The following is a 24,214-nucleotide window of genomic DNA, read 5'->3' on the forward strand; positions in this document are numbered from 1 at the left end:
GCAAGTCTTGGGAGTGCCCTTTTTGGCTTTCGAAAGAGACAGGCTCCTAACGGGTGCCAAAGTGGAGGCTACAGGCTCCGCAGTCTTCCCCCTCCCTCTCCCTCTTTGGCCCGTAAGGGGAATCTCTTTCTCAGAGCTGCTCCCACCACCTTCCTGTTCCTCACGCCACGATGGGTCAACGACCTCATCATCTCCACTACCCTCTGCCACCAACTGCTCCTCCTGGGTAGTCTCGGCAGCACAGTACGCACCAGAAAGCGGCACCTGAGTTTCATCATCAGATGCGTACTGCGCTGTGGTCACCGCAGGCACTGGCCCACCCGCCTCTTCAGAGTCAGAGAGACAAAGCTGTTGGGCATCACTGCACACTGCCTCTTCTTCCATTTCTCCAATGCTGCTTGGCTGGCCCCCTGTTTCCAAGCCAAGAGATTCGGAGAACAGAAGTAGAGACGGCTCCTGTCCTGGGCTCTCTGACTGCCTGGCCAATTTGGCAGGTGGTGAAGAGACAGATGGCTGCTCTCCAGTGGTCTGTGCCTGAGAGGATGTGGCACTAATTGAAGTCGATGCCGATGCGTTAGCTGCCATCCATCCGACAACGGCTTCAATTTGATCTTCACGCAGCAGCGGTGCATGGCGCTCTCCGACAAAGCTGCGCATGAAGGACTGTTCCATGCTGAAACTAAGTGATGATGAGTCACCGGTGCCCGCAGCAGGCACAGAATCACCACGTCCTCCCCCTGCTCCTCTCCCTGCTCCGCGCCCACGCCCACGTGCCTTACTCCCTGCCCTCTTCATCTTGGTTGACAGATAAAGATAAGCAGAAAAGTACTAAGGCCTTAGTGTGCTTATTCCTGAAATGCTCCTCCTAACAGGTGTAAGAAACACTAATGTTGTAAAGTGTGGACTAGACTTTATTATATATAAAATGTGGCCTACACAAGTGTTAAGTGGTGTTTGGTGAACTTTACTTTTTTTTTTCTGCAGATCGGGCTACAGAGCGAGTTTAACTCACACGGGGACCGTGCAGACAGCCGTAAACGGCGCTGCAAGGCCCAAAAACCCTCCTCTAGGTTATCCTATGTAGTGTTTTTCCACTATTTAGCTGGAGACGGGTGGAAAGACACTAATAGGAAATTTTTTAAAAAATTTTCAACAGGCTGCACTATTTCAAAAAAAGGACAAGTTATTTAACGGTATGAGGCAGTAACGCACCCTGAGCTGAATCCAACCGGCTGTGGCTGCACACAGACTACAGGGCGAGCTGCGCTCACACGGAGACCGTGCAGACAGCCGTAAACGGCGCTGCAAGGCCCAAAAACCCTCCTCTAGGTTATCCTATGTAGTGTTTTTCCACTATTTAGCTGGAGACGGGTGGAAAGACACTAATAGGAAATTTTTGGAAAAATTTTTAGCAGGCTGCACTATTTGAAAAAAAGGAAAAGTTTTTTCACGGTATGTGGCAGTGACTTACCCTGAGCTGAATACAACCGGCTGTGGCTGCACACAGACTACAGGGCGAGCTGCGCTCACACGGAGACCGTGCAGACAGCCGTAAACGGCGCTGCAAGGCCCAAAACCCCCCTCTAGGTTATCCTATGTAGTGTTTTTCCACAATTTAGCTGGAGACGGGTGGAAAAACACTAATAGGAAATTTTAGAAAAAATGTGCAGCAAGCTGCACTATGAGCAAAAAAGGACAATGGATAGAACTGTATGAGGCAGTGTGAACCCCCCTGAGCTGAATACAACCGGGTATATGGCTGCACACAGACTACAGAGTGAGCTGCACACAGACACACACACACAGAGACCTTGCAGAACGCTGTTAAAACAGCGCTGCAAGGCAAGAGCAAGGTGAACACACAGCGTTTGCTAAATTAGCCTTGGAAAAGCAAAATAAAGCAATTAGCTATCTCAACTGGCCCTCAGTTAGAACACAGCATCCTGTCCCTAACTGAAATCACAGCAGTGTGAGCGCAAAATGGCGGCAGCGTTTTTTATAGTGCAGAGTGACATCATTTCAGCAGCCAATCACATCCTTGCCAGTACTTACATGCCCACGATGCTAAACAGGATGTGCCCACACTTCCGTTCATTCCTCATTGGCTGCTGCGTGCAGTTTGAATTCTGGGAACTTCCGATTCCGGTATCCGATACGCGGGAAGTATCGGAATTCGGTATCGGAATTCCGATACTGCAGGTATCGGCCGATACCCGATACTTGCGGTATCGGAATGCTCAACACTAGGGTTGAGCGACTTTTACTTTTATAGGATCGGGTCGGGTTTCACGAAACCCGACTTTTTCAAAAGTCGGGTCGAGTGAAATCGGCCGATCCTATAAAAAAGTCGGGGTCGGCCGAAACTCGAAACCCAATGCAGTGCATTGGGTTTCCAATGGTTCCCAGGGTCTGAAGGAGAGGAAACTCTCCTTCAGGCCCTGCAATCCATATTTAAGTGTAAAATAAAGAATTAAAATAAAAAATATCGCTATACTCACCCTCTGATGCGCCCTGGTACTAACCGGGAACCTTCCTTCCTTCGAATCAGCTGTGCAGGACTTTGCGGTGACGTCGCGGCTTGTGATTGGTCGCGCGGCCGCCCATGTGACCGCTCGCGCGACCAATCACAAGCCGCGACGTCACCGCGACGTCACGCAAGGTCCTGCAAGCGCTGATTCTTAGGAAGGAAGGCTGCCGGAAAGAAGCAGGGCGCGTCCGAGGGTGAGTATATACCTAATAGGAATATACTCACCCTCGGACGCGCCCTGCTTCTTTCCGGCAGCCTTCCTTCCTAAGAATCAGCGCTTGCAGGACCTTGCGTGACGTCGCGGCTTGTGATTGGTCGCGCGAGCGGTCACATGGGCGGCCGCGCGACCAATCACAAGCCGCGACGTCACCGCAAAGTCCTGCACAGCTGATTCGAAGGAAGGAAGGTTCCCGGTTAGTACCAGGGCGCGTCAGAGGGTAAGTATAGCGATATTTTTTATTTTAATTCTTTATTTTACACTTAAATCTGAATTCCGATACTGATTCCCGATATCTTAAACATATCGGGAATCGGTATCGGAATTCCGATCCCAGATTCAGAAGATCGACTTCTGAAAGTGGCCGACCCGTTTCGCTCAACCCTACTCAACACTACTGATTAATACTTCACAGATGTGAAATGTAATGAAGAATATATATGTTAGAATTAGGAAATTAGGACTAATATTTTTTCATGTACTGATTTTCAGAGAAGGACAAGGTGTAAAAAATGACTACAATAATAATAATAATAATTAGTGATTGTTGCTCCAACATCCTATAGGTTTTTGTTTTTTAAACAAACACGATCAAACCATCCAAATATTACAATGCTGCAAAATATATGCAGAGTACACAACATGACTTATATGTCAAATACAACTTTTTAAAGGGGAATGTGTTCTCATAAAATGACCTATTGTTTAAATCTGTTTTTTAAGGTAAATATATTTTAAATGTTGATAATCATCTTTTTTCAATTTTCCATATACTTAATCGATATAAAATGCATAAATATTGCATTTTTCACAGTAGTTACAAAATTTAGTACTATACTGACACTTCCTGTCCTGTACAAGGTAACTTTCCAGACAAGATAACAATGGAATGTATCAACCCTATATGCAGGAGACATGATTGAAAGGGTTTTCCACTACTACTCAGACAACCCCAGGAATATTAACTTGTTTGCCTACAGTATAATGACAACACTTACTGCCAGTGCCGGTGCCGTTCAAGTCGTGTCGACACTCGCTGTTCAGGGGATCACATCACAATGTTATGTCACACGATCCCTTCACCCAGAGAGGACTGGCTTCACTCTCCCCACCTTCTAACAAATCAGACATCGAGAGGAAGTGAGCATCCAACCACAGCTCTGATTCCCTCTTGATCTTTGATACATTCAAAGGTGGAAAGAGTGAAGGCAGCGCTCATTGGATGCAGGAATTGCATTACATAACAATGTAACGCAAACCTCAAGAGAGCAAATGCAGACACATAAGGAACGACGCGGACAATGGAGGTCAGTATAAGTGTTGCTGCTTTACTTAGGGAGAACATGCTGATTGAAACAGGGTTGTCCGATTAGTGGACAGCCCCTTTAATCGTAGGTGATATCATAACTCCCCTCCTTCTCCTCCCTTCAAAATGACAAAATATTTCACAGGTTGCAATCAAAATTATTTAACCTCGCTGTAAATTAAGTTTAGAAGCAAAAGGTAGAAACTTTCTGCTATTTGCAATGAACTAATCAAAAAAAGAGCCAAGTATATACAGTAGGTCATCATGACTCATTTAACTAGTCGACCTCCTTGGCCTGCTCAAAATGACAGCACGATCCTCTTGGTCCAAGGACGTCCACCCATTTCTTCTGATACATGTTGGCACCAATGACACGGCAAGGAAGGACCTACCGACAATCTGCAAAGACTTTGAAGAGTTGGGGAAGAAAGTAAAGGAACTGGATGCACAGGTAGTTTTTTCTTCTATCCTTCCAGTAGACGGGCATGGCACCAGGAGATGGAACAGGATCCTTGATGCAAACAACTGGCTAAGACGATGGTGCAGACAACAAGGATTCGGATTCCTGGACCACGGTGTGAATTACTTGTACGATGGACTCCTCGCCAGAGATGGACTACACCTCAACAAACCTGGGAAACACACATTCGCCAGAAGACTCGCTACACTCATCAGGAGGGCGTTAAACTAGAAGAAGAGGGGAAGGGAAGAAAAACATTAGACTTGAACAAAGAAGATCCAGGAAAACATACTCAGAAGGGAGGTAAGAACATTTCTAAAACAATCCACAGAGAGGAGATTGGAACAAAACAAAATCCTCTAAACTGCATGCTCACAAACGCCAGAAGCCTGACAAACAAGATGGAAGAACTAGAAGCAGAAATATCTACAGGTAACTTTGACATAGTGGGAATAACGAGACATGGTTAGATGAAAGCTATGACTGGGCAGTTAACTTACAGGGTTACAGTCTGTTTAGAAAGGATCGTAAAAATCGGAGAGGAGGAGGGGTTTGTCTCTATGTAAAGTCTTGTCTAAAGTCCACTTTAAGGGAGGATATTAGCGAAGGGAATGAGGATGTCGAGTCCATATGGGTCGAAATTCATGGAGGGAAAAATGGTAACAAAATTCTCATTGGGGTCTGTTACAAACCCCCAAATATAACAGAAACCATGGAAAGTCTACTTCTAAAGCAGATAGATGAAGCTGCAACCCATAATGAGGTCCTGGATATGGGGGACATTAACTACCCGGATATTAACTGGGAAACAGAAACCTGTGAAACCCATAAAGGCAACAGGTTTCTGCTAATAACCAAGAAAAATTATCTTTCACAATTGGTGCAGAATCCAACCAGAGGAGCAGCACTTTTAGACCTAATACTATCTAATAGACCTGCCAGAATAACAAATCTGCAGGTGGTCGGGCATCTAGGAAATAGCGACCACAATATTGTACAGTTTCACCTGTCTTTCACTAGGGGGACTTGTCAGGGAGTCACAAAAACATTGAACTTTAGGAAGGCAAAGTTTGACCAGCTTAGAGATGCCCTTAATCTGGTAGACTGGGACAATATCCTCAGAAATAAGAATACAGATAATAAATGGGAAATGTTTAAGAACATCCTAAATAGGCAGTGTAAGCGGTTTATACCTTGTGGGAATAAAAGGACTAGAAATAGGAAAAACCCAATGTGGCTAAACAAAGAAGTAAGACAGGCAATTAACAGTAAAAAGAAAGCATTTGCACTACTAAAGCAGGATGGCACCATTGAAGCTCTAAAAAACTATAGGGAGAAAAATACTTTATCTAAAAAACTAATTAAAGCTGCCAAAAAGGAAACAGAGAAGCACATTGCTAAGGAGAGTAAGACTAATCCCAAACTGTTCTTCAACTATATCAATAGTAAAAGAATAAAAACTGAAAATGTAGGCCCCTTAAAAAATAGTGAGGAAAGAATGGTTGTAGATGACGAGGAAAAAGCTAACATATTAAACACCTTCTTCTCCACGGTATTCATGGTGGAAAATGAAATGCTAGGTGAAATCCCAAGAAACAATGAAAACCCTATATTAAGGGTCACCAATCTAACCCAAGAAGAGGTGCGAAACCGGCTAAATAAGATTAAAATAGATAAATCTCCGGGTCCGGATGGCATACACCCACGAGTACTAAGAGAACTAAGTAATGTAATAGATAAACCATTATTTCTTATTTTTAGGGACTCTATAGCGACGGGGTCTGTTCCGCAGGATTGGCGCATAGCAAATGTGGTGCCAATATTCACAAAGGGCTCTAAAAGTGACCCTGGAAATTATAGGCCAGTAAGTCTAACCTCTATTGTTGGTAAAATATTTGAAGGGTTTCTGAGGGATGTTATTCTGGATTATCTCAATGAGAATAACTGTTTAACTCCATATCAGCATGGGTTTATGAGAAATCGCTCCTGTCAAACCAATCTAATCAGTTTTTATGAAGAGGTAAGCTATAGGCTAGACCACGGTGAGTCATTGGACGTGGTATATCTCGATTTTTCCAAAGCGTTTGATACCGTTTGAATGCCACTGACTGTCTGTCCGCAGTCTCCAACATCATGTCCGCTCTCTATCTGAAACTCAACCTCTCCAAAACTGAACTTCTTCTGCTCCCACCATCTACTAACCTCCCTAAATCTGACATTTCCCTCTCCGTGGGTGGCACCATAATAACACCCCGACAGCAGGCGCGCTGTCTGGGTGTTATGTTTGACTCCGATCTCTCCTTCACCTCCCATATACAATCTCTTGCCCGCTCGTGCCGCTTACACCTAAAGAACATCTCTAGAATCCGCCCTTTTCTCACCATGGAGACAGCTAAAACCCTCACGGTCGCCCTGATCCACTCCCGCCTGGACTACTGTAACGCTCTATTAATTGGCCTCCCCCTCACTCGACTTTCCCCTCTCCAGTCCATCCTTAATGCAGCAGCCAGGGTCATCCATCTGGCTAATCGTTACTCGGACGCGTCCGCTCTTCGCCAGTCGTTACACTGGCTGCCCATTCATTACAGGATACAATTCAAAGTACTTGTTCTCACCCACAAAGCTCTCCACAGTGCGGCACCCCCTTACATCTCCTCCCTCATTTCTGTCTATCAGCCTAACAGACCACTGCGCTCTGCAAATGACTTTCGGCTAACCTCTGCACTAATCCGTACCTCCCACTCCCGACTCCAAGACTTCTCCCGTGCTGCGCCAATCCTCTGGAATGCTCTACCCCAAGATATTAGGACCATCCATAATTTGCATAGTTTTAGGCGCTCGCTCAAAACACATTTGTTCAGAGCGGCCTATCACGTTCACTAATCAAAGTTATGTTATGTTTGTGTGTAGCCCATTCACTATCCCCATCTATTCCCCAACCCCTGAAGATGGCTGGACCATGATTGTAAATACATCATTGTAAATACACACCTGTACTTTGTATCTCCCCCACCTCATTGTAGATTGTAAGCTCTCACGAGCAGGGTCGTCTTATTTTGCTTTAATTATTGTATTGTTAACGTTGTTACTTATGACTTTTGTGTTTGAAACTGTTAAACTGTAAAGCGCTGCGGAATATGTTGGCGTTATATAAATAAAGATTATTATTATTATTATTATACCGTGCCGCACAAGAGGTTGGTACACAAAATGAGAATGCTTGGTCTGGGGGAAAATGTGTGTAAATGGGTTAGTAACTGGCTTAGTGATAGAAAGCAGAGGGTGGTTATAAATGGTATAGTCTCTAACTGGGTCGCTGTGACCAGTGGGGTACCGCAGGGGTCAGTATTGGGACCTGTTCTCTTCAACATATTCATTAATGATCTGGTAGAAGGTTTACACAGTAAAATATCGATATTTGCAGATGATACAAAACTATGTAAAGCAGTTAATACAAGAGAAGATAGTATTCTGCTACAGATGGATCTGGATAAGTTGGAAACTTGGGCTGAAAGGTGGCAGATGAGGTTTAACAATGATAAATGTAAGGTTATACACATGGGAAGAAGGAATCAATACCACCATTACACACTGAATGGGAAACCACTGGGTAAATCTGACAGGGAGAAGGACTTGGGGATCCTAGTTAATGATAAACTTACCTGGAGCAGCCAGTGCCAGGCAGCAGCTGCCAAGTCAAACAGGATCATGGGGTGCATTAAAAGAGGTCTGGATACACATGATGAGAGCATTATACTGCCTCTGTACAAATCCCTAGTTAGACCGCACATGGAGTACTGTGTCCAGTTTTGGTCACCGGTGCTCAGGAAGGATATAATGGAACTAGAGAGAGTACAAAGGAGGGCAACAAAATTAATAAAGGGGATGGGAGAACTACAATACCCAGATAGATTAGCGAAATTAGGATTATTTAGTCTAGAAAAAAGACGACTGAGGGGCGATCTAATAACCATGTATAAGTATATAAGGGGACAATACAAATATCTCGCTGAGGATCTGTTTATACCAAGGAAGGTGACGGGCACAAGGGGGCATTCTTTGCGTCTGGAGGAGAGAAGGTTTTTCCACCAACATAGAAGAGGATTCTTTACTGTTAGGGCAGTGAGAATCTGGAATTGCTTGACTGAGGAGGTGGTGATGGCGAACTCAGTCGAGGGGTTCAAGAGAGGCCTGGATGTCTTCCTGGAGCAGAACAATATTGTATCATACAATTATTAGGTTCTGTAGAAGGACGTAGATCTGGGGATTTATTATGATGGAATATAGGCTGAACTGGATGGACAAATGTCTTTTTTCGGCCTTACTAACTATGTTACTATGTTACTATGTCCATATTGCATAGCAAACCTGTCAGGCTGATTGAGCATATAAGTTTATAATGCTTCTCCTTACCTTAGTCTAACTTTTTGTACAATGTAGAAACAATTATCGTAAGCATTATTTGTTCAGGTTGCAACCCTTCCTAATGCATGCTTATGATGGATTTCAGTCTGAAATAGGTAACAGCGGTTATCATGGATTACTTCCTAAAGAACTTCTGTAAGATAAAAGATTATTTTCTTTCACAAACAAAGAAAAGGATACCATAATACAGCAAAATATTAAGATTTGAGACTTGTCAGCAGTTGATACCATCTTTTCAGTTAACCATTAAAAGGTAACAAATTGCAAGTTTTCAAGACCACTCCCGTTAAGGTTGGATGCTGTTGCTCTTGAGAAATGGGCCACAATTCCTCAGGATCACTGTCAGAAGACAGTGCCTGGGTGTGCATCATGTCAACAGCAGTTCATAGCAATCAAAGGGGTTCTGCTAAGTACAAAAGACACTTGTTATGAAGGGACTGAATCATTTTAAGACTGATATAGTCTATAAATTGGTATTTAGTGTTAAATTTACAAACAGCAGTTACATTGTAAATTTTGCTAAGAAACCTAATTGCAATGAGTTTTGAGTAATTTTGATTGCCACTGTATGCAAATCAATATGAGCAGATGATTTGCCTATCCAATACCCAGTCACCCAGTGCAACTTCTTGGCTAGACAACATGCAGTAAGTACAGGTCCTTCTCAAAAAATTAGCATATAGTGTTAAATTTCATTATTTCCCATAATGTAATGATTACAATTAAACTTTCATATATTATAGATTCATTATCCACCAACTGAAATTTGTCAGGTCTTTTATTGTTTTAATACTGATGATTTTGGCATACAACTCCTGATAACCCAAAAAACCTGTCTCAATAAATTAGCATATTTCACCCATCCAATCAAATAAAAGTGTTTTTTAATAACAAACAAAAAAACCAACAAATAATAATGTTCAGTTATGCACTCAATACTTGGTCGGGAATCCTTTGGCAGAAATGACTGCTTCAATGCGGCGTGGCATGGAGGCAATCAGCCTGTGACACTGCTGAGATGTTATGGAGGCCCAGGATGCTTCAATAGCGGCCTTAAGCTCATCCAGAGTGTTGGGTCTTGCGTCTCTCAACTTTCTCTTCACAATATCCCACAGATTCTCTATGGGGTTCAGGTCAGGAGAGTTGGCAGGCCAATTGAGCACAGTAATACCATGGTCAGTAAACCATTTACCAGTGGTTTTGGCACTGTGAGCAGGTGCCAGGTCGTGCTGAAAAATGAAATCTTCATCTCCATAAAGCATTTCAGCCGATGGAAGCATGAAGTGCTCCAAAATCTCCTGATAGCTAGCTGCATTGACCCTGCCCTTGATGAAACACAGTGGACCAACACCAGCAGCTGACATGGCACCCCACACCATCACTGACTGTGGGTACTTGACACTGGACTTCAGGCATTTTGGCATTTCCTTCTCCCCAGTCTTCCTCCAGACTCTGGCACCTTGATTTCCGAATGACATGCAAAATTTGCTTTCATCAGAAAAAAGTACTTGGGACCACTTAGCAACAGTCCAGTGCTGCTTCTCTGTAGCCCAGGTCAGGCGCCTCTGCCGCTGTTTATGGTTCAAAAGTGGCTTTACCTGGGGAATGCGGCACCTGTAGCCCATTTCCTGCACACGCCTGTGCACGGTGGCTCTGGATGTTTCCACACCAGACTCAGTCCACTGCTTCCTCAGGTTCCCCAAGGTCTGGAATCGGTCCTTCTCCACAATCTTCCTCAGGGTCCGGTCTCCTCTTCTCGTTGTACAGCGTTTTCTGCCACATTGTTTCCTTCCAACAGACTTACCATTGAGGTGCCTTGATACAGCACTCTGGGAACAGCCTATTTGTTGAGAAATTTCTTTCTGGGTCTTACCCTCTTGCTTGAGGGTGTCAATGATGGCCTTCTTGACATCTGTCAGGTCGCTAGTCTTACCCATGATGGGGATTTTGAGTAATGAACCAGGCAGGGAGTTTATAAAAGCCTCAGGTATCTTTTGCATGTGTTTAGAGTTAATTAGTTGATTCAGAAGATTAGGGTAATAGGTCGTTTAGAGAACCTTTTCTTGATATGCTAATTTATTGAGACAGGTTTTTTGGGTTATCAGGAGTTGTATGCCAAAATCATCAGTATTAAAACAATAAAAGACCTGACAAATTTCAGTTGGTGGATAATGAATCTATAATATATGAAAGTTTAATTGTAATCATTACATTATGGGAAATAATGAAATTTAACACTATATGCTAATTTTTTAAGAAGGACCTGTATAGCTAGAAAGCTAGTATTTCAACACTTTTCCTGCAGACAGCTATGTTCACATAATTTTCTTGCTATCTCAAAATATTTTGTTGCCATATACATACAATTTAAGATGCAAAATTCACTTTATTTTGGTGTTTTATATTTCCTATTAATGGACAGTGTCCAAATACATTACTCATCGTGAAGGGTCACACTTAGCTGCCGCAACCTTTAACACCAAACTAAAATTACACTTAGGAATGGGAAAAGATTTAAAACAAAAAACTTCCTGAGTGTTTCTTCAGGAATAACCATTCTTAAATATCAAGTGATAAATGGCACCAAGCACATAATCCATCTGTAGGATATTTTTGCATGTGAAATGACAGCGGCTGTCTCTTCAATTTTATTATATATAGCGAGTCGACGTGTCGCTTCAAATAAACAAAGATCAGTGGAAATGTCCCTCTTTTAGTCACATTCATGTCTGGTGGTTTGTCTCATGATTAATAATAGTGTAATGTGAAAAGCAAAAGCTGCCAGTACTGTATTCTTGATTCTTTTTATTTCACCCCAGTTCCTTGGTATGTGTTATCAGTATATCATAATATATACCACAGTCTTTATCATGGCTGGTTGTCAATAGTAATCTAGGGCTGGTTGTAAATATTATGTACTACACACAGTGGGTGCAATAAGTATTGAACATGTCACCAATTTTTACTGCTGGTCACAGCTGCTGGCTCTCATGCTGTCATCTGACAGCGGTGGAACTGCAGCTCTCTGGCCAGCGCTAACGATATTACCACCGATCAGAGTCTGTGTTTGCTGCGCTGTCGCGCAGATGAATTGGGTCTGGGTACGGGTTTGAGTTCGGATACTGTTCTGATAACCGGACCAAACAGTTTTTAACTGATCCGCTGAACCAGTCGGACCCAAATATCCTTGGGTTTGCCCATCACTAGTCATCACCACCAAAGGCTTTAGTATGAAGTATTAATTACATTTCGGTAAGTGTGGTCAATAATTTTTTCAAATGTCAATTTTCATTATTACAAAAAATGTAATTTATAGGCATCTATGGTTTTACTTCTTTGCTTTTGACGTTTGGATGGGATATTACTGGAGATGAGCAAAAATTTCAATGTTCGATTCAGATTACAAACACCGAATTTGCAATATTCGCTGATTAACCGAATGCCATTCATAATAATGGGAGGCAAAACAAACGTATGCACAACACCTTATCACCTTATAACAGTCCCAAATGCTGCCAAAACACATCAAATGAGCGACAGACACCAGAAAAGTTGCCTCAATTCACCCACAGTACTAATTGTAGCATGGCACTTCAGCAATCAGCCAGGGATGAGGTATGTGGGTCTGGGATAGCATTTACAGCTTTTAATTGAACGTCACAGTAAGACGAGGTGGGTGAGGGATGTAGACCTCCTATGCTGGGAGCCCTGATACCACATGCAACAACTCTACCTGCTTTCATGCTTAGCCATACTCAGGTGGCACAAATATCAGTTTCGTAGACTATCATTGTCAGAAAAATTTAAGGATAGTAACACGGGTAGTTGAATCCAAGGAAGTGGAGGCCTGACGGTCTCGGAGGCCTACTGCTACAGGCAACATGCATAAAGGAAACCCAACTAGGAGCCTAAACATTTACAAAAATTAGTGGCAGACACCAATAAAGTGCCATCAATTGAGATAATAACATAGCTCAGCCACCTCTACATTGGAGGAGAAGCCTTAAATAGAAGGTGTCGCCCAGCCATATGCTGGGAATACCTTGGTTTGATGTGGGCGGTCTCTTTAAGAGGATGGGAGCATGCACGTGCGTGACCCCTAAGCATAGTGCCCAGTCCTACAACTGAACCTTGGTGGACACCGATACATAGGGGGCGAAATGAGGAGGTGGTGAGTGAGTGAATGAGATCCAACAAAGCGCCAAGTGTGTAATGTCAACTGATCAGAAAGTCTGTAGTAAGAGGGAATGGTTCACTGTGTCAAAGGCAGATGCCAGGTATAGGAGAAGGATGAGGATAAATGCGCGTCGCTTTCATTTGGTGGTTAGTAGGTCGTTGGTGACGGTGGTCAGGGCAGTTTCAGTCATATGGTGCAGTCTTAAGCCAGTTTGTAAGTGGTCAAAGAGGGAGGAAGGGGAGAGGTGGGAGGACAGCTCAAAATGGATGTGTTGTTCCAATAGTTTGGAGGCAGCTGCTTTTAACTGATATTACATAACAATCACACCCTTTCTTTCTCATTCCACTGTAACATTTCCGCCTGCACCTCTCTCAGTCCAGCAGCTTGTCATGTTCACCCTACTCCACCCTGTGTTAGCACAGCAGCAAACCTTAATTTGTGCATTTGTACTCACATAAAATATTCTTACCTCCTACACATGGCAAAGCTAACAGCTTGAGCTTCACCATCTTCAATTTACTACTAATAATAAAATTATATCGCAAACACATTCTGCATATCTTTACAAGTCAGCAGTTCATATAAAACAGTCAAAAGTTACCAAGTTTATTATAATCAAACAATTAAAGCAAAAATAATGATGACCCTGTTCTTCAGAGCTTACAATATACAATGAGGTGGGGTGACACAAATTACAGGTGCTTATTTACAGTGATGGTACAACTGTCTTGAGGAAATGGTGGGTCGATAAATTCTGCATGAGTGTCATGATATGTACTTTTGCCCTGTCCTGTATTTGAATAATATGCCATTTGATGTATGTAACAGTTCTCTGGTTTCTATTAGCTGTAATTTATGTATTTTCTTGTGCTGGGAGATCACCTGTAACAATATGTCTCCTTCCCCCAATACTTGCAGCCCTAAGCTATAATGTAATTAAGCTTTGTCAACATCACTAGTGGAGGAAAAGCCATTCTTCCTCACAGCGGGTGGCTAGTCAAATGTACATACTACATAGACTACGCAGAGCCCACCAGTCTAGAATCTTCTGGTGGACCCAACCATTGAATAGAAGGTGTGACCCCTACCCCCTTCATGGGCGGATCCCAGGAGCTCAGACAATCCATTCTTATTTTGAGATCAGATGTGAGTTGATCCTGGAAGGAGAAGGACTGGGGATTCTTAGCTGAGGCAAGACCCCACGTCCAGCTGTGACTGCGGAAGCGAACGGGGCGAGACTTGAGCTGAGGACATATCTCGTTGTTCATGAGATTGTTTTGGGATCCATTGGACTAATTGTGGACTATTGCTTTGTTACCTGGCACAAGGATTATCGGGAGGTGCCCCCGAACTTGTTCCGTTGGACTAATTGTGGACTCTGTAGATCTACCTGCATGTGTTGTTCCAGCGTTCTTGATAATAAATCTGTGGAATCATCCCTTGGCCTGTTGTCCCTTCTTGCTCTGCTGTACACCCCGTCACAAACTGGTTGGCAGCAGAGGGACCAGAGCAGAAGGAATGGAGGACAAAGGCCCATCAACATCGAGAACCAACACCGCAGAGTACAAGAACTGGACTTTGGGGAGCCTACAATCAAAGGCCCGTGAAGTAGGAGTCCGTTTTAAGGGACTCTCCAAGGAGCAGCTTATTGAGGCTTTGGAAGGAGTTCGCCTGCAAGATGACGCTGAGGAAGGATCCTCACAGCAAATGGAGGAAAGACTGCAGCCGGAGGTAAATACCCAAAAAAGTCAGTGGGTTATGTGGTACGAGGAGGAGTTGGCATTGCTGGGAGAAGAGGCCACCATAGACTATAAGAAAGAGGCCATTCACCGAGCTCAAGAGAGGGAGAGGGAGGCCATTCACAGAGCCGAGGAGAGGGAGAGGGAGGCCATTCACAGAGCCGAGGAGAGGGAGAGGGAGGCCATTCACAGAGCCAAGGAGAGGGAGGCCATTCACAGAGCCGAGGAGAGGGAGGCCATTCACAGAACCGAGGACAGAGCTTAGGAGATGGCATTGCTGGAGAGGCAGATCGCTTTGGAAGCAGCTAGAAGCTCCAGACAGACTCTAACCCCAACACCCACCATGAGGGAACTCCCCAGAGTGTCCCGCAAAGACTTCAAGCCCTTTAATGAGGCTGCAGGCAACATTGAGGGCTTCTTCCAGGACTTTGAGCATCAGTGTTGATTAATGGAAGTCCCGGAAAGGGACCGAGTCCGACATCTGGTGGGGCTCTTAGAGGGTGGAGCTGCCGCAGCCTATAGAGCTATGGACCCTCAGGGGAACTGTGAGTATGCGGAGATTAAACGGACTATTCTAGAACATTATGCTGTTACCCCAGACACTTACAGGACTCAGTTCCGTACTTTAGCCTGTGATGAGGAAGTGTCTTTCAAGATGTATGCCCACAGACTCAAACAAATATGTCATCGCTGGCTGGAGGCAGAGGAGGCCTTAACCTGGGAGACCTTCCTCCAGGTTATCCTAAAAGAGCAGTTTTACTTCAAGTGCCCTGCTGAGATCCGGGAATGGGTGCATGAGAGGAGACCAGCCACTGTGGAGGAAGCTGCAGCTCTAGCTGATGAGGCTCTCACCATCAAGCCTCAGTAGAGGGTTCTGTTGGAGGATGGAGAGAGGCCTACCAGCTCCACAACACCGGTGGCCCCCTGTTCTTCTGTCCCAATTGTTTCGCGTTCCTCTAAGCCACCACCTCATGCTGATACCCATGTAAATGTGCCTCCAGTTGCTTCTACTGCGTTTTCTGGAATACGATGAGGAGAGGAAGTAGCAGAGCGCAGGTGTTATGGTTGTGGGCATCCGGGGCATCTGCAGGCCTCATGCCCAGCAAGCCCATGGAGGAGTTGTCCTCAAAACCCTACAGCACCTTCAGGTGGGGGCCGGCCTCCAGGTTCCCTTACCCCTCGCCCAAGAGGACGCTTTGGATGGAGTGAAACCCAGCACAGATGCTATCGATGTGGACAGCCGGGGCATCGGCAAGCATCCTGCCCAGCTGTTCAAATGAGGATTAATCCTGTACCCAGTCATATTATTAATTATGTACAGCCAAGTGCCATGGAGGACGACGTGTCACCACTACGTGAGGACTGGCCTTGTGCCTCACCCACCCATGTTGCACCACTAGGAGTTTATGGTGTGCGACCCGCAGCTATGACGACTTCTGCTCATCGAGGTAAGCACTTGCAGGAGGTCGTGCTGGACGGACAGAGACTTATTGGATTTTGTGACTCAGGGGCTTTCCTCACACTGGCTGATCCCCGAGTGGTTCGGCCTGAGGCAATCCATCGAGGACCTGGGATTGTCATTGAACTGGCTGGTGGACAATGGAGGACTATTCCCACAGCCACTGTGGATCTGAACTTTGGTTTTGGGGTCAGGCGATGTGTGGTTGGGGTGATGGGTGGTCTGCCTGCAGATGTTCTCCTGGGCAATGATGTGGGAGAGCTACGATGCCAATTCGTGGCTGCATGAAGCCACATGTAAGTTATGCTCTGCCTGTGTGTACTTAACCAGCGACCTGTAGAGGTCCCTAGTACGTACACAAATTGGGAGGGGAAGGGATTGTCATGATATGTACTTTTGCCCTGTCCTGTATTTGAATAATATGCCATTTGATGTATGTAACTGTTCTCTGGTTTCTATTAGCTGTAATTTATGTATTTTCTTGTGCTGGGAGATCACTTGTAACAATATGTCTCCTTCCCCAATACTTGCAGCCCTAAGCTATAATGTAATTAAGCTTTGTCAACATCACTAGTGGAGGAAAAGCCATTCTTCCTCACAGCAGGTGGCTAGTCAAATGTACATACTACATAGACTACATGGAGCCCACCAGTCTAGAATCTTCTGGTGGACCCAACCATTGAATAGAAGGTGTGACCCCTACCCCCTTCATGGGCGGATCCCAGGAGCTCAGACAATCCATTCTTATTTTGAGATCAGATGTGAGTTGATCCTGGAAGGAGAAGGACTGGGGATTCTTAGCTGAGGCAAGACCCCACGTCCAGCTGTGACTGCGGAAGCGAATGGGGCGAGACTTGAGCTGAGGACATATCTCGTTGTTCGTGAGATTGTTTTGGGATCCATTGGACTAATTGTGGACTATTGCTTTGTTACCTGGCACAAGGATTATCGGGAGGTGCCCCCAAACCTGTTCTGTTGGACTAATTGTGGACTCTGTAGATCTACCTGCATGTGTTGTTCCAGCGTTCTTGATAATAAATCTGTGGAATCATCCCTTGGCCTGTTGTCCCTTCTTGCTCTGCCGTACACCCCGTCACAATGAGCCTTTTGGGTGCAGTTAGGTTTGATGGTGAATTATATTCAGAAAAGTAGAGACTAAGCCAACTTACTGGGGTGCTTGGTTGCCATGTGCTTTTGCATGCCGGTGTTGTTCAGGTTGGCAGTGATTTTGCCTCTTCTTAGCTTGGTTTGGCAGATACTGCAAATTACAGTTGTTTTTTTCTGCAGGAATTTCAGAAAAAAACTGCCATACAGGGGAAAAACGCACCCTTGACCTATTTTCTAGCTGAGTGGGAGGGCTCTGTGGAACAGTTGACCGAGTTCTCACTCTGGTCAAACCACTACCTCTTCTTCCTGTTTTCGTGCTATGGATCCATCTCTCTGCATTGCAATTCTCGCTAGACATGCCACCATACCAGGTTGGATCAATGGCCTCATCATCAACCACATCATCTTTCAATTGCTGAATCTGATCCTCCTTCTGTATTGCAATTTTAGGGTGACCTGATGGCAACTGTTCATCATGATTATCCTCCACCTCTTCAGACATGAATTGACTTTCCCCAACGTGGCTTTCTCCTGGCCGTGGGTGCTCAAATGTTTTGTGAATAACTGCACTCCACCTCCTCATGAACCTCTTTAATGGTGCATGGTGAGAGGCCTGAAAAAATTACAAGGGAACGTAAACAGTTCCTCAGAGTGGCCAGCGTTGGGGTTGTATGTCTTCTGGGACTCTTGATGGTGGGAGGAAGGAGGACCAGGTTGAGGATTCAGAGGCCCAGACTCTTGGCTACAGAGACTGGACCATGTGGAAGACTTTGTGGTGCTGCTTGTCATCACACTGGAGCCATTGTCTGCCATCCAACCCACAACATGTCTTGGTTTGTTTATTCTGTAGCACGCTGATTAAATTTTGATAGGATACTAGTACGAGATACAGTCACCTTCGGATCTGTCACATGGCCTTGGTGGGCACCACCATATCCATGTCCCTTAAAGTTACCTTTTCTCATGTTGAATGCATTATGCTAATGAAAAAAAGGCTTTATTTTTTACAAGTACCCTCACAAAGGTCTTATGTACAAATTCACTTTATCTAACAATGTGTGGCTAATTTTTTTACATCTCAGATTTATTATACACGAAAACAGCAGACTGACGTAAATTACAAGTAAATAGTGATGTTTGCTTATTTCTGCAGGCTTTGCGCAAGTCGCACAGCTGCCAGATAAACATATGCTATTTATTAAACCAATAGAAAATTATGATTTTTTTATATTGCCTTCCTGACACACTGCAACAGCAGAGCAATGGAAATTATTGTGACTGTTAAATTGTGACATTTGCTTACACTCCCTGACAGAAGTTATGTCGCTTATCCATGTTATGTAAATAACCTGACATTAAATTCATCCATTGGTTGCATAAATTATTCTTTTGAAAGCTGAAACCCTCCGAAATGTGGTTTAGGTTAAGAAAATAAATTGTCATCAGTGCAGAAATAGTGATCAGTAAATGGACCCAGAATGGTCAGATTTTGGCAAGACAAAAGTTTTGTCACCTAGTCATATAATTCACCCAATCCTAGATTGCATCCTCACCTGTGCTCAGTAAATGATCGGTTAATTAGTGTGTGTGTATTAAAGAAACCCAGCACCCCAGACCTTCTCTTGAACTGCAACTTGAGCTCTGACAACATGCCAAAAATCCACCCTGCGGCCAAAGACTGGATTATCAAGAGGCTGAAGACCAGATCCACTGCAGAGGTGGTTGGCACCTTTAATGTGTCTCAGCGTCAAGTACAAGGAATTAAAAAAAAAGATTTGAAGAAACTGTAGATGTGTTTGACAAGTTTGTTGGTTAGAAAATCCAAAGCAAACCCCTCTTCCACTGCAGCAGAGCTCCAACAGGCCTGGTAACCTCAAGTCCCTGTGTCAAGTAGAACAGTTTGTAGGATTCTGTCTCGAAATGGCCTCCATGGTCGAATCAGTGCCCAGAAGCCAGCACTAAACAAAAGGAAGATAAAAAACCGTGTGGCATTTGCAAAGTCCCACAGTCTGCTAAACAGATGGATGCTGGAAGAGTGGCAGAAGGTGGATTTCTCTGATGAATCTTCAGTACTAGAATTACACCACAGCCACCACAAATAATTCAGGAGACCTACTGGAGCACATATGGATCCAAAATACACCCAGAAAACAGTTAAATTTGGTGGTGGAAAGATCATGGTCTGGGGTTACATTCAGTATGAGGGTGTGCAAAACATTTGCAAGGTGGAAGGCAATATTAATAGCCTCAAATATCAAGAAGTATTAGCTACCTCTTATATTCCAAATCATAAAAGGGGTCAAATTCTGCAGCAGGATGGTGCTACATACATCTCTACAACAAAGTTCCTCCAGGCAAAAGAGATCAAGGTGCTCAAGGACTGCCAGCCCAGTCACCAGACATTAACATCATTGAGCATGTTTGGGGTAGGATGAAAGAGGATGCTTGGAAGACAAAACCAAATAATCTAGATGAACTCTGGGAGGCATGTAAGACTGCATTCTTTGCTATTCCTGATGACTTCATTAATAAATTGTATGAATCATTGTTGAACCGCTTGGATGCAGTCCTTCAAGCTCATGGAAGTCACACAAAATATTAAATATGACTCTAATAGCACCACATCTTCACTTACCAATGTCATGCAACATATATTTGTATTTTAAGTTAATTATTTGTTTGAATATCACATTACTTTCTGTGGGCGACAAAACTTTTGTCTTGCCAAAATCTGACCATTCTGTGTCCATTAACTGATCAATATTTCTGCATTGATTCCAATTTATTTTCTTAACCTAAGCCACATTTTGGAGGGTTTCAGCTTTCAAAAGAATAATTTATGCAACCAATGGATGAATTAAATGTCAGGTTATAAGTAGTGTTGAGCATTCCGATACCGCAAGTATCGGGTATCGGCCGATATTTGCGGTATCGGAATTCCGATACTGAATTCCGATACTTCCCGCGTATCGGATACCGGAATCGGAAGTTCCCAGAATTCAAATTGAACGCAGCAGCCAATGAGGAATGAATGAAAGTGTGGGCACATCCTGTTTAGCATGGTGGGCATGTAAGTACTGGCAAGGCTTGGATTGGCTGCTGAAATGATGTCACTCTGCACTATAAAAAAGCGCTGCCGCCATTTTGCGCTCACTCTGCTGTGATTTCAGTTAGGGACAGGACGCTGTGTTCTAACTGAGGGCCAGTTGAGCTTGCTAATTGCTTTATTTTCCTTTCCAAAGGCTAATTTAGCAAAACGCTGTGTGTTCTTCACTGTTCACCTTGCTCTTGCCTTGCAGCGCTGTTTTAACAGCGTTCTGCAAGGTCTCTGTGTGTGTGTGTGTGTGCAGCTCACTCTGTAGTCTGTGTGCAGCCATATACCCGGTTGTATTCAGCTCTGGGGGGGTTCACACTGCCTCACACAGTTGTTCTTTTTTGCTCTTAGTGCAGCCTGCTGCACATTTTTTCTCAAATTTCCTATTAGTGTTTTTCCACCAGTCTCCAGCTCTATTGTGGAAAAACACTACATAGGATAACCTAGAGGGGGTTTTTGGGCCTTGCAGCGCCGTTTACGGCTGTCTGCACGGTCTCCGTGTGAGCCCAGCTCGCCCTGTAGTCTGTGTGCAGCCATAGCCGGTTGGATTCAGCTCAGGGTTCGTTACTGGCTCATACCTTGAGAAAAATTTTCCTTTTTTTCAAATAGTGCAGCCTGTTTAAAATTTGAAAAAAAAAATTCCTATTAGTGTCTTTCCACTCGTATCCAGCTAAATAGTGGAAAAACACTATATAGGATAACCTAGAGGAGGGTTTTTTGGCCTTGCAGCGCCGTTTACGGCTGTCTGCACGGTCTCCGTGTGAGCCCAGCTCGCCCTGTAGTCTGTGTGCAGCCATAGCCGGTTGGATTCAGCTCAGGGTTCGTTACTGGCTCATACCTTGAGAAAAATTTTCCTTTTTTTGAAATAGTGCAGCCTGTTTAAAATTTGAAAAAAAAAAAATTCCTATTAGTGTCTTTCCACCAGTCTCCAGCTCAATTGTGGAAAAACACTACATAGGATAACCTAGAGGGTTTTTTTGGGGCCTTGCAGCGCCGTTTACGGCTGTCTGCACGGTCTCTGTGTGAGCGCAGCTCGCCCTGTAGTCTGTGTGCAGCCATAGCCGGTTGGATTCAGCTCAGGGTGCGTTACTGCCTCATACCTTGAAAAACAATTTCCTTTTTTTCAAATAGTGCAGCCAGTTTAAAATTTGAAAAAAAAATTCCTATTAGTGTCTTTCCACTTGTATCCAGCTAAATAGTGGAAAAACACTATATAGGATAACCTAGAGGAGGGTTTTTTGGCCTTGCAGCGCCGTTTACGGCTGTCTGCACGGTCTCCGTGTGATTTAAACTAGCTCTGTAGCCCGATCTGCACCAAAAAAAAGGTTAAGTTCACCAAACACAACTTAACACTTGTGTAGGCCACATTTGAAAAATAATAAAGTTTAGTCCACAATTTACAACATTAGTGTTTCTTACACCTGTTAGGAGGAGCATTACAGGAATAAGCACACTAAGGCCTTAGTACTTTTCTGCTTATCTTTATCTGTCAACCAAGATGAAGAGGGCAGGGAGTAAGGCACGTGGGCGTGGGCGCGGAGCAGGGAGAGGAGCAGGGAGAGGACGTGGTGATTCTGTGCCTGCTGCGGGCGCCGGTGACTCGTCGTCACTCAGTTTCAGCAGGGAACATTCCTTCATGCGCAGCTTTGTCGGAGAGCGCCGTGCACCGCTGCTGCGTGAAGACCAAATTGAAGCCGTTGTCGGGTGGATGGCAGCTAACGCCTCGGCATCGACTTCAGTTAGTGCCACATCCTCTCAGGCACAGAGCACTGGAGAGCAGCCATCTGTCTCTTCACCACCTGCCAAATTGGCCAGGCAGTCAGAGAGCCCAGGACAGGAGCCGTCTCTACTTCTGTTCTCTGAATCTCTTGGCTTGGAAACAGGGGGCCAGCCAAGCAGCATTGGAGAAATGGAAGAAGAGGCAGTGTGCAGTGATGCCCAACACCTTTTTCTCTCTGACTCTGAAGAGGCAGGTGGGCCAGTGCCTCCGGTGACCACAGCGCAGTACGCACCTGATGATGAAACTCAGGTGCCGCTTTCTCGTGCGTACTGTGCTGCTGAGACTACCCAGGAGGAGCAGTTGGTGGCAGAGGGTAGTGGAGATGATGAGGTCCTTGACCCATCGTGGCGTGAGGAACAGGAAGGTGGTGGGAGCAGCTCAGAGGAAGAGCTTCCTCTTACGGGCCAAAGAGGGAGAGGGAGGGGGAAGACTGCGGAGCCTGTAGCCTCCACTTTGGCACCCGTTAGGAGCCTGTCTCTTTCCAAAGCCAAAAAGGGCGCTCCCAAGACTTGCAGTGCCTGGTCCTTTTTTGACACAGTTGCAGATGACATTTGTTTTGTCAAATGCAAGCTGTGTCATCATAAAGTAAAAAGAGGGAAAAATGTCAGCAACCTCAATACCACAAATATGTGGAAACATGTGCGGACCAGGCATGCGGTGGAGTTACAGAAACACACTGAAGATGTAGGCCAACCAACAGCGGCAGCTACCACCTCTTCAGCTCGTGTTGCCTCTTCCTCCAGCTCACGCACAGCTGGTTTGGCTTCCTCCCAGAGACCTTGTGTAATTCCACCCACAGCACCACCTTCCCAGTCATCCTCACACTCCCAGTCTACTCTACAGCCATCGGTAGTACAGGCATGGGAGAAAAGGCGGGCATTCTCGGCCAACCACCCCCGAGCACAGGCTCTGAATGCAGGCATTGCCAAACTGTTGTCCCTGGAAATGCTCTCGTTCAGGCTGGTGGAGACTGACAGCTTCCGTGACTTGATGGCATTGGCAGTCCCACAGTACAAGGTGCCCAGCCGCTTTTACTTCAGCAGGCAGGCTGTCCCTGCCCTGCACAGGCATGTTGAGGCAAACATAAAACATGCGCTACTGAACGCCGTCAGTAGCAAGGTCCACCTCACCACCGATGCGTGGACCAGTCAGCATGGACAGGGGCGATATGTTTCCCTCACTGCCCATTGGGTTAATGTTGTTGAGCCAGGTACAGATCGTGCGAGTGGCGCAGGATGTGTCCTGCCCACTCCAAGGATTGCAGGAATCCAGTCTGTACGCATCGACTCCTCCTCTTACACCAGTTCCTCTGATTCCTCTCTGCAGGATCCGTCACAGTCCACCCCCACATGGACCCGTGAACGTTTACCTATGACCGACATGAGCACAGCCGTGGCCAAACGTCAGCAGGCCGTCTTGAAACTAGTTTCATTGGGGCATCGAAGCCACACAGCGCAGGAGCTCTGGAATGCCATAAAGCAGGAGAGCGATGTGTGGTTACTGCCAGCGAATCTCCAGCCAGGCATGGTAGTGTGTGACAATGGCCGAAATCTGGTGGCAGCTTTGGCCCTTGGCAACCTCACTCACATCCCATGTCTGGCACATGTGCTCAATTTGGTTGTGCAGAGTTTTCTGAGGGACTATCCGGATCTTGATGCCCTGCTGCACAAGGTCCGCCTAGAGTGTGCTCACTTGCGGCGTTCCAGCTTGGCCAGATCCCGCATTGCTGCTCTGCAGCGCCGATTCCGCCTTCCGGAACACCGCATCATATGTGACCTACCTACCCGGTGGAATTCCACGTTACATATGTTGGAGCGGTTGTGTGAGCAGCAGCAAGCAGTTATGGAGTACCAGCTGCATCAGGCGCAAAGAAGTCGCAGTCAGCGCCAATCAGACTTCACAACCACAGAGTGGGCCACTATG

The sequence above is a fragment of the Ranitomeya imitator genome, chromosome 5 (genome assembly GCF_032444005.1).
Source record: "Ranitomeya imitator isolate aRanImi1 chromosome 5, aRanImi1.pri, whole genome shotgun sequence".
NCBI classification, from domain to species: domain Eukaryota; kingdom Metazoa; phylum Chordata; class Amphibia; order Anura; family Dendrobatidae; genus Ranitomeya; species Ranitomeya imitator.